At 42.1% G+C, this 12,632-nt stretch overlaps 1 long non-coding RNA gene across 1 annotated transcript; it reads left to right on the plus strand.

Moving 5' to 3' along the window:
- The first annotated feature begins 10,044 nt into the window (after nucleotides 1–10,044).
- Nucleotides 10,045–11,897, plus strand: LOC110775337 (uncharacterized). The gene is made up of 2 exons (XR_002529716.2): nucleotides 10,045–10,908; nucleotides 11,641–11,897. It is a non-coding gene; the product is annotated as an uncharacterized lncRNA (long non-coding RNA).
- Nucleotides 11,898–12,632: the final 735 nt, after the last annotated feature.

Genomic DNA, 12,632 nt, shown 5'->3' on the forward strand with positions numbered 1-12,632 from the left:
TAATTACAACTATTTGATGGTACGCAGACCATATTTGAATTGAAAAACAACTTTGGTACTTTAGACCAATTATATTCAAATTAATGGTACGCAGACCATATTTTCTATCCTATTTGGGCCATACTAGTCACTTCATAACCTGCAAAACAGTACATATACAATATATACCATTCACCCATTCATTATCATGAATGGCCCACATAGCTGGTTAGTAAAACACATTATGCATCACATAAACATTTGCAGCAATTAATCAAGGGCACCAATAATCTACAAATTATTCAGTCCTTATTAATTCTAATCAAGTTGTTTTAACCTTAAGGATTTGTAGACCTAATCAAGAGTTTATGACTAAAAAGGGCTCCCACTTAAACCAATAAATTCATATGCTTTACTAATTTTAAACATAAAAATGTATTTCTAGTCTAACCGGAAACATACAAATTTAATTAAAATTTAAAGCTAATATAAATTTATAATTGAATCCACAAAGTTTAATTTAATTTCAGTCGTATTTAAATTAATTCATGATTTTAATTTTAGTAAAATAATTAGAATAAATAAAATTTATTATAATTACAATATTCAAAATTAAAATCCAAGAAAATAATTTTAATTATCAATTTTAAAATTAATTAAAATTACGTAAACTGAAAATTTCAAATTAAAATTTCAAAACGATCTAATCGCAACGCAACAACCTCGCGCATCGCACGCCCATGGGCTACACTCACACAGCCATCGCTGGCCATGTGCACGCAGCCCATGCGCTGCGTCGCATCGCTGCTGCTCACCATCGCAAGGCATCAATCGAACACGCGAGCCAGTGCTCGCTGCGCGCGCCAGCGCTCGACGCAACAAGCATGCTGCCGCAGCCCATCGCTGGGCGCAACGCTCGTCGCACGTCACAACAAGCAAGCTGCTCGCCATCGCTGGGCGCAGCGCTCGTCGCACGTCGCAACAAGCACGCTGCACGCCATCGCTAGGCGCAGCGCTCGTCGCACGCACACTAGCGCTCGCTGCGCGCGAGGCTCTGCATGCTTGCGCGAGGCAGTGCGCGATGTGGCGCAGCACGCTTGCTGCCCACACGCGACTGCTCGTGCCTTGCTCTCGCCCTTGCGCATGCGCCCATTGCTCACAGCCCACGATACAAGGCAGGGCTGCTGCCTTGTGCTCGTGCACCATGCCCTTGCTCGCTACATTCGTACCGCATGGGCGACGAGCTCCCTTGCTCGTCGTCGCATGCCCGCACTATACAACACCCCTTAAGGGTAGCACGTAGCGTCCATTGCTTTGTGCGTGCAAGTTATATGAGCGAATCGCATAAAAAATTAAAAATTTATATTCAAAATTAATGACAAATTAATAAATAATATTAATTTCATAATTTTAGCGCGAAAAATCGAAAATTTATTATTTAATTGATTTCCGATTAACATGGATTCAAGTCTAGGTCATAAAAATTTAAAATTTAACATAAATTTACAATTTTTATGGTGGTTTTTAATCATAGGTATCTAATTAAATTATAACTAATTATGAAAATAAAATTAATTCTAAATTATTCCAATTTTCAACAAATTAATCATAATTACAAATTAGATTGCATAATTAACAAGGCTAGGCATTCAAACTTGTTAAACATATACAGTAGGTCAATCAAAAATTCAAGATTTATCAACAAGAATCGCAAATATTTAATTTAACATCTTAAATTTACGAAATTTTGCATTCGAAAAACTAAAGCACCAAGAATGGGTGATTTGTATCTCACAGTTTGCCCAAACTGGTGCTTTACCACCAATCTAAGTTGTCATTATAATGGTAGGATTATTCTTGCCTGGGACCCTGATGTGTTCAAAATGGATATCATCCATATGGGAAGTCAGTTGATCCACACATACATCACTGTAAGAAGCTCCGATAAGGGGTTTTTTTGTTCATTCATTTATGGTTTCAACACTCCTGCTGAGAGAGAACCTTTATGGTCCACCTTGTCTTCTTTTGCCTCCCTTAACCAGCATGCATGGTTGATTATGGGAGATTTCAATTCCATCATGGAAATGGAGGACAGAATTGGCTCACCTGTGAGGTTGGCTGATATCAAACCAATGAGGAACTGCATGGCCACTTGCAAACTCTCACAAGTCAAGACAGTTGGAAGGCATTTCACTTGGAATAACAAGCAGGAAGGGGAGGCTAGGGTTTTCTCCAGAATAGATAGAGTGTTGTCCAATACTGCTTGGGATGACATGTTTGCTACTGCTGAAGCAATGTATCTGCCTGAAGGGACCTATGATCATTGCCCTATGATATTGAATACCTTCACTACCAATCAGTCAAAGAAACCCTTCAGGTTTTATAACATGTGGACTTCATCTCCTGACTTTCTTCCACTGGTGGAAAGACACTGGCACAGGTTTGTCTATGGATGCCACATGTTTAGAATCACTCAGAAACTCAAATGGATCAAACAGGATCTAAGGGTCCTGAATAAATCTGGTTATAGTAATCTTGAAGCAACCAAAACTCAACTGCAACACCAACTTGCTGCTATTCAAAACAAGCTCCATAATGACCCTACCAATTTCACTCTAGCAACAGAAGAAAAAACAATTGCTGCTGCATACAGAACTGCAAATGAGAACCATCTTTCTTTCCTTCACCAAATTTCTAAAGCTCACTGGCTTCAACAAGGTGATGAGAATAGCAGAGCTTTCCACCAGAGTATCAGACAGAGAAGAAAACACAACAACATCCACTCTATTCAGAATTCCACTGGTGAATGGGTGAATTCAGTGGAAAAAGTTCAGGAAGCCTTTATGGATTTTTACAGAAACTTATTTGAGGCAAGAATGGATACTAGATCTCCTATCAAGAAGGCAATCATGGATAGAGGGCCAAGACTGACTGAGGATCATGTTAATATGTTGAATTGCAATTTCTCCATGGAGGATATTAAAAGAGTGTTAGATGATATCCCAAGCACTAAGGCACCAGGATTGGATGGGTTCAATAGTCACTTTTTTAAATGCACTTGGGATCTCATTAAGAATGATATGCATGCTGCCATTAATGATTTCTTCAGAACTGGAAAAATGTTGAAGGAGATTAATGTGACTTCCATCACTTTGATCCCCAAAGTCAGTGTCCCTTCTTCAGTTGGTGATTTTAGACCCATAGCATGTTGTTCAGTGCTTTACAAATGCATTTCTAAGCTTCTTTGTAGGAAGCTAGGTGGAGTTCTCCCTGACATTATCTCCCATAACCAAGGAGCATTTGTTTCTGGCAGATCCATTCTTCACAATGTTCTTGTGTGTCAAGACATTGTCAAGATCTATAGGAAAGGGCAACAGCAGGCTAACTGTCTTATGAAGCTGGATCTTAAAAAGGCTTATGATACTGTTGAGTGGGATTTCATTGAGGAGATTATGCTTGATCTTGGTTTCCCTAGCCATTTTGTTAAACTCATTATGACTTGCCTCACCACCACTCAGTATTCCATCTTGATTAATGGTACCCCTTCTGCATTGATTCATCCTAGAAGAGGGTTAAGACAAGGGGACCCCTTGTCTCCCTTGCTCTTCACCCTATGCATGGAGTACTTTTCAAGGGCTATGCAAACAGTAGGTGAACACCCCTCTTTCAAGTTTCATTCCAGGTGTAGACCTATGAAACTTAATCATTTATGCTTTGCTGATGACCTCCTCATGTTCTGTAAAGGAGAAAAGGAAACAGTTCAACTCATGATGGATGGGTTTGGTGTGTTTTCTAACACCACTGGACTCATGGTCAACCCTCACAAGTCTTCCCTGTACTGCTGTGGAATTCCAGATCATCAACTCCCCTCTTTTACTGAGTTGACTGGTTTTGGCATGGGTTCTCTCCCATTCAAATATCTGGGTGTTCCTGTCTCCCCTCTGAAGTTGAAAGCTAGTGACTGTGATTCTCTCATTGTTAAAATGACCTCCAAAATAAAAACTTGGAGTTCAAGACATCTTTCCTTTGCTGGGAGAGCTCTATTGGTTAATACTGTGCTTATGAGTGTGACTGTCTATTGGTCACAAATGTTTATTTTCCCCAAAACTGTCCTGAAAAGAATCAACTCCATTTGCAGATCCTTCCTTTGGTATGGGAACTATGATGATTCCAGACCTGGCCCTGTGGCATGGGATAAACTTTGTCTTCCAAAAAATCAGGGTGGTTTGGGATTCAGAAATCTGCTCCTGTGGAACCAAGCTGCAGTGGGAAAACTAGCATGGGCTATTTCTAGAAAACAAGACAATTTATGGGTGAAATGGATTCATTCTGTTTATGTGAAAAATAAGAATTGGGATGACTTCATTGCCCCTACTGCAGCAAGCTGGGTGGTGAAGTATGTTTGCTTGGTGAAGAACAGTTGCAACACTCTTTTGCATTCTCACCAGTGGCTGAGAACATCTAAGTACTCTATCAAAGAAACCTACACTACTCTATGTCATCAAACTGATAAGGTTCATTGGCAACAATATGTGTGGAACAGACTTTCTGTGCCAAAACACAGATTCATTCTTTGGCTTACTATTCTTGATAGACTGAAAACAAAAGACAGGTTGTATAAGTTAATGGTAGGGTCTGATGACCTTTGCCCCCTTTGTGGTACACATTCTGAAACAGCAAACCATCTCTTCTTTGATTGCCATTTCAGTGTCAACTGTAAGAACCAGATTATGAGTTGGCTGGGTTTCCAACACAGCAGGAATTCTGTTGCTATCCTCCTCAAACATATTCAAAGATATGCCAAGAGCAAGGTACAGAAGACAGTTATGTACACAGCTGTAGCTGGCCTAGTTTATCACATCTGGAAAGCTAGGAACTCAGCTGTTTGGAGAGCTCAAGTACCAGTGATTAAGAGCACTGTCAAAATCATCCAAACTGAAGTTAAGAGTAGAGTGACAAACTTGCTTAGTCAGAAAACTTGTAATAGAGATAAGGATTGGTTTTTTAGCCTTTGAGGAGCTAGGGTCTTGTTTGGCTTGGTGTTCCTAGCCTTTTGTTGTCCTGTTGCCTGTTTGGTCTGTTGGGACCATTCAGGGGACTGTTTGTAATGGTTGAGTTGGTTGATCAATAAAATTATTACTTGCTTGCCAAAAAAAAAAAAAAAAAAAAAAAAACTAAAACATCCGAAAAGTCATAGTTAGGCTTCGAATTTGAGAATTCTGGGTTCGGCCGAAAAACACTATTTTTGTCAAAATTTTAGAATGCCTTTTACATGCGGAATTGACACAAAAATCACTCGATTAGGATGAGTAACGAAGAAACTGCCAAAAAACTGCGTACGTATAATTAAATAAACGCAATTTGCAATTAATTAACAATTACGAAAATTAATCACCCCTTTTAATTCTTGCAAATTTGTAATATTTAACCATTTTCATGCAATTTAGATTATGAAAATAATAAGAGGCTCGTGATACCACTGTTAGGTTATGATACATATGACAATTCATAAATCATGCGGAAAAACCATAAAGCCAGGAAAGCATATTATATTCACATAATCATTTAGCATAGAATTGATGCATACATGTTGTAGCGTGCCTTCCCTAGCTGCGCCCGAACCGAACAAGAACAAGTCTTTAGGACTCCAAATGTCGTCCCTCCGTAGATAGTCCACAGTACGTCCGGATCCGCCTCAAGTTAGACCAACTAGAATCGCCCTTAAGGTTACTAGGAATTTCGGCTAGTGTTTGCAAGTGTATGGCTAATTTTATTTCAAAAACTTACCCTTTGAATACTTCAATCGTACCTGCAAATAATGACCCTAGGCCCTTATTTATAGAGGTATGGAAAAGGAAGTGGAATCCTATTAGGATACTAATTAGTTAAACTAGAATCCTAGTAGGACTCTAATTAATTAATTTTATCCTTTTAGGATTAGGAATTTAATCATCAAACAAATCCTACACAATTTAGGTTTCGTATGTGAACACAAACTCTACATGAGCATGACCCACGAGCGTGCAGGCCATGCCCGCGCACAACCCACACGGCCGCTCGGCCCACGCGAGCCGCAAGCCCACGCGAGCAGCAGCACAGCTCGCAGCCCATTGCTACGCGCGCTGCGCGCGCTGCCATGGCCTGCTGGGCCTGGCCTTGCGCTGGGCCTGGCGTGGCCTTGGCTGTTCGTGTGGCGCGCTTGGCTTGCTGGGCGATGGCCTGGCTTCGTGCTGGGCCTTCATCCGGCAGGCCTCGTCCGATGCTTATTCGTACGATACGCTTCCGATTAAATTCCCGGTTCCGGAATTCATTTCCGATACGAACAATATTTAATATTTCCGATTCCGGAATTAATTTCCGTTTCGAACAAATATTTAATATTTCCGTTTCCGGAATTATTTTCCGATTCCGATAATATTTCCGATTCTGACAATATTTCCGTTTCCGGCAATATTTCCGATTCCGGCAATATTTCCATTTCCGATAATATTTTCCGATACGTACCATGTTTCCGTTTCCGGCAACATCTACGACTTGGATAATATTTATATTTCCGATACGATCCATATTTCCGTTTCCGGCATTATCATCGTTTCCGGAGTATTCATTTCTTGCTTGTGACGATCTCAGCTCCCACTGAAACCAAGATCCGTCGATTCCGAATATCCATAGATAGAGTATTTAATGCCATTAAATACTTGATCCGTTTACGTACTATTTGTGTGACCCTACGGGTTCAGTCAAGAGTAAGCTGTGGATTAATATCATTAATTCCACTTGAACTGAAGCGGCCTCTAGCTAGGCATTCAGCTCACTTGATCTCACTGAATTATTAACTTGTTAATTAATACTGAACCGCACTTATTAGACTTAACATAGAATGCATACTTGGACCAAGGGCATTATTTCCTTCACCCGGACCATCAACACCTGAAAGCCTAAGAAGCGAATCCTGCAAACCAGAAGACTGCAAACGGGATGCAAGAAAAGCATAATGCCGAACATCACCAGTTGAATAAACACCCAATCCTCCATAAGAATAAGGCAAGGTGGAAAGGCGCCATTGCCAGTCACCGAACCCAGGTCCCGAAGCAGTCACGATGCGCTCTAAAGAAGCCCGCAGAGCCACATCAAAAGATAATTGGGCCGCTTCGAAAAGATGAGGCGGACAAGTGCGCATAGCAAAGTAGAGTTTAGAAACTCCAGTACACGCACGAAGAAGCAACAACTCACACTGGGGATCATTAAGCTGTGATACAGCATCCATCAACCTAACAGTCTTCGACACACGCTGCGAAACCAACTCCTTACAAAAAGAGGAATCCGTACTGACTGGGCCACCAAGCAACTTAACACCAAGCACAGGACGAGCAATATCCGTAGGAAAGACACCCTCTAGACAACTGTGTGGGTCCTCTGAAGGCCAGAAAACCTTCGTCTTCTCAACATTAACATGGAGACCTAAATGAGGACCCTCCTCCAAAATCAACTCCAAAACCTGTCCAACCACCAAAGTGTCACCAACGATAGTGCCATCGTCCAAGTACCAAGCCTGAAGAGATAGATCAAATGAGTCTCTGATTCGACACACCAATGGATGTAGAACCAGAGAAAAAAGAAAAGGGCCGAGAAGATCCCCTTGCTGCACACCCTGACAAGACCACAAGATATGCTCCCCATAATACAGCCGCGCTGGAGAAGAGTAGCAGAATTCAACCCAACGCGAAAGAGCAGGACAATGTAGTCGTACCTCACGCAACAAAGCCGATCGATCAACTAAATTGAACGCATTCCGAAAATCCACCAATAACATAGAGAGGCCAACATCGGCCCTACGAGCCTCAACCAACCGATTGACAGCATGGAGAATGGCCTCACCACCTGCTGGAACCCCAACTCCAAACTGAAGACCTCCAAAGTAGTTTCCTAAACGCGGACCAATCAAAGGTGCCCCGACCTTAGAAACAAGGCGCCTCCAAATAGTGCCCACAGCAATAGGCCGAATACCCCCACCAGGCTTAACAAGTGGCGTAAGAGGAGCACTAGCAATGTATCCTCCAAGCTCAGCAGGACACTTTCCAGCAAGAAAGAGATTAACTACCTGAGTGATAGCATCCACCAACTCATTAGAAACAGCTACAGCAGCACCACCTAAGCAATCCAAAAGGTGTTGAGCACGCAAGCCATCTCTACCGCACGAAGTACCACGCGGAAAGCCCTTAATCTGCTCCAAAACAACAGCGGAGGAAGCAGTAAGGTGATGATCAACAGGGATATCCGGTAAGGTAGGGACCGGAACGGAAGGGTGCTTTGCTTGCAAATCTGCAAGAGTAGCATCATTGTAAGGGGCAAGACCTGAGGAAGAAAGAACCCTAACGGCAGCAATGTAGTGACCGTCAGAAATCTTTCTCTTGCATTGCTTAATATTACGCTCCGCCAAATCATGGTCGTCGTCAACATCCAATAGAGGGGGAGACACGCTAGCCAATGTGTCTATGACAAGTTGCTCAGAACCACCAGGCACACCCCAAGAACGAATAGCAGAGGTGATACTCTCTTCCTGTTGTCGCCGCCTAACACCGGAGGAACACTCACGATTACTTCGTGGAGAAAAAGTCTTGAGGACACAAAGAGGTAACACGAGCAACTGAACCCAACAAGCGATGTCATCTGGTCTGCAAATCACCTTATCAAGCGTCCCTTTGAGAACTCGCGAAAAACCCAAACGACATTTGGGAGGGATGGATTTCACAGAACGCAACCGCTTAGACAATAAAGTGTCTAGAAGAGCAACATCAAAAGAAAAATGATGTTCTCGAGGCGCATCAGAAGAAGACAGCTCGGAAGTAGGAGCTTGAGGTTTTTGAATGCCGTAGAGAATAAACCGAATAATACCATCCCCAGAATCAGGGGGGTCCACAAAAGAAGTACTAGAACCACTGCCATGTCGACACCTAATACGATGAGTATGTGTCTTGAAACAATCTCCACATAGCCAAATTCCCATACGACGAAAGGTCACCTCAGCCGAAAAAAACACCTGCGAATTAGTAGTAAGGGAATGACGGGTTACATCCCGCACACCAGTGCCACAATGACGATCCCGTAAGTGAGTGATCAGAGAGCTCCTCACCAAACCTCACCCGCCTCCATCCTGACACCCGCTAAGACCCACAAAAGGGCAATGAAACTTCTCCACGGGAGCCGCCAAAAACTGATCGGAAACTGCCCAAGAAACACGACTGAAACCTTACCAAGAATGACCCAAAACAGCTGTCCAACCCACCGCCTGAACCACAACGAACACTTGCCGGAAACTGAACAACAACTGCCGAGAAAACAAAACTGCCGTGGAAACCAAACCAAAAACCGCCGAGAATACCCAACCAAAACAGCCGTGGAACTGAACGAACACCGGAATGCTGTACCGCACCACCTCAGGACACCGCAAATTCTGCCGGAATAGAACTGACGGGAACACACCTCGCATCCCAACTCGCAAACACACCTCGCAACCGAAAACTACTCAGGAACCCTGCAAACTGCCCCTGAAACCGCCGACCAAATATGAACAACAACACCGGAAACCGATCAAAAGCACGCCTGAAAGAACTTAGAAACTACCGCAACCCACACTGCCGTCGCAACAATCCCACACTGTCGGCGAAACAACTTAGAAAACGAGCCCTGCAAACTGCCCTAAAGCACGCCTGAAACCGCCGACCAAATGCGATCAATAACCACCGAAAACCTGAGAAAAACCCGCCGGGAAAAAAACCCTGAGCCCTACCCAAAAGCCGCCGTAATAAGCCGCCTGAATCTGCACCGAAAACCGTGGAAACCGCAATGAAACTGCACCCAAAATTCGCACGAAACCACCTGAAAATGCCGCCTGAAAATGCCATGCCCACAAATGCCTGATGCCGCCGTGAACTGCCTGAATGGCCGCCGGAAAAGCCACCGGATTATGGACGTAGGAGGTGCCCTAAACACCCACCCATAATCGCCTCTTACTGCTACACCGGATTATTATTATTATTATTATTATTATTATTATTGTTATTATTATTATAAATCAAATGCTAACAAAGTCAAATATTTTACAAATAGTTAGTGGGAAGCCGAGATACAATCTGGGCCCCCACTCCTCTGGCTATAGCAAAACCTATCCTGGTGAAAATATGAGCAGCAGCACGAGCTCCAATGTCCTGTGTCCTAGAAAACTTCTGAATCTGCTTCAACAACGCACCAGCATCCTTATCCAGCTCCCCCAAAGAAGAGAAAGAGAAAGAGAACGGAAGAAAGCCATAACCAATGGCCCGGCAACGTGCTTCGTACTTGACCCGCTTCCTGTAGACACCTACTTTTGTCCCCATTCCCGAAAGGGAAAGGTTCGATGATGAAAACATAAATCTCCACTTGACAACGCATCTCCTATAAAATAACGAATCTCATTACCCCTTTTCATTTCACCTGAAACCTGCTATTTATGAAAACCTGCTAAAAATAGTAACTGCCGTAAAGAGTAGCTTCTAAAAGTGGCAAGTCATAAAAGATAGAAACCTGTCAGAATTAGGTGTTGCACTCCAATGTAAATCCTAAGGGGGCGTTTGGTTGGGGGTATTCTGGAAAGGGAATGGGAATGGGATACTATCATTCCCTTTGTTATTGTTTGTTAGGCATATTTGACCATTCCCTTTACCCAATTTCCTTTTTGGGTTACCCAAAATCCTTCCAACCTGATTCCCCCCACCCCCCAGACTTTGGCATTCCCTTTCCCTCCTTCATTTCCCCACTCCCTCTCTCTCCTCTAACCCTAGATTTTCAACAACCCAACTTGCAGACATTGGAGTCTCCCACTGGACGACCACCGGTGTGACACACGGGATCTTACCTCCGACTACTCACTTCACTCCGGCCGCCGTCGAGGTATGTCGTCCCTCTCTCTCTTCTCTTTTCTCTCTTTTTCTGTTGCTTTTGTATAATTTTCGTTTTTGAGGCTTATTTTTCTTCATCTGAGTTCCGACCTCCGACCACAAAGCTCCGACATCCGAAACTTCCTGTAAATTTGGCTAGGTTTCTTTATTTTTTCCAGAATTTTTTCAAACTTCCTGTAATTTTTTTCCAGAATCAAAATCCCGATGGTTGAGAATTTTTTCCAGAATTTTTTTAGTAGAAAAAAGCCAGAATTAACTTGCTGGTATTAAGGGGGCTTGAACTTCAAAATTAGCTAAATTATTAATGGGTATTTTTTTCAGTTTTGCGTCACTTAAGGCTGAATCCCTGCTCATTTGGGCCACATAAAATATATTGTATCCACCTAAAATATCATAACTAGTAGCTTTTTAGTATGATTGATAACTTATATTTGGAATTTACCCATGGAAAATGGTCAATCAAGTCACTGCTTTTGACTCACTGTTTGAAAAATGTGCGGTGCAATTGGTTTTTTTGATTCAAATGTGGACTAAGCCAAGAAAGGAAAAATTTGTATACATATTCAATTTGTATTTATATATAAAGCTTGTACATATCAATTTGTGTTGATTTATGGATTTGATTTTGATAATTATACATATTCAATTTGTGTTTAATTGCTAATATATGTAGCTTGTACATATCAATGTTATGATATGGTTTTGTTGGTGTTCTTTTCTACAGAAATGGCTCGAATGGGTACTTCTATGAGAAGGTGAAGAAATTAGGACTTTATTCGTTTTATAGTTACCATGATAAATTGTGTTGTATTGCTACAATTGATGGCTATGGCCTAATTATCGAAAAATCCCTTGTTTTGTACTCCGTACTTGTTATCAATTAAGTTGAACAATTTGGATGGGTAAAAATATTTCTTATTTTTCCTTACTTATTTATTTTAAATAATGAAAATTTAAGGAAGAAAATTTAATTATATTACACTTTTTAAAGAGGTTATTCATAAGTACGTGTTTAGGGGAAAAAAAAACAGTTGATTCCCTGCTTTGAACCAAACAGCCACAAAGGGAATCAGGGTGCATTCCATTCCATTTCTGGGACATACCCAAACAGGTAGGGGGAATCAGGGTCATTCCATTCCTTTCTCCTTGATTCCCTTTCTCCATTCCATTCCGTTTACCCTGCGCGAACCAAACGCCCCCTAAATGAGATAGAAAACTGCGAGAATCCTATTCCTAATATGATTCGGAAATAAGAGTTACGTATTAATTAAAATCCTAACGAGCCTAGAGTTCGTAACGGGCCCAGACGCATTCCGTCATGAAATTGATACGCACTAAAAGACTCGAGTAAGTCTCAAACACTACGGATTTCAGGAATCCGAATCTGACTAAGAAAACAGCCCAGACCCTATTTTCAACGCCTGGCTCTGGGCGCCGAAATCTTCGGCGCCCAGGCCTGGGCGCTGAAAATACCTGGGTACGTGTTTTTTCCTAATTCTTTGGGGATTAGAACTCTACAATTCTATCTTTCCACGAACTCTTCCCTATAAATACAGCCCCAAATTCGACGTGAAAAGAACACAACACACAATTCATATTCTGAGTATTGACTCCAACCCCTAGCCTAAGCCTCACGCTGCGAAATTGTTCACGCGTTCTGTCGCAATCGATCCATAAATCGAACAGAACTTATCCTGTCCCATAATTGAGATTCGT

Source organism: Spinacia oleracea, chromosome 4 (genome assembly GCF_020520425.1).
Source record: "Spinacia oleracea cultivar Varoflay chromosome 4, BTI_SOV_V1, whole genome shotgun sequence".
In the NCBI taxonomy this organism is placed as follows: Eukaryota; Viridiplantae; Streptophyta; class Magnoliopsida; order Caryophyllales; family Amaranthaceae; genus Spinacia; species Spinacia oleracea.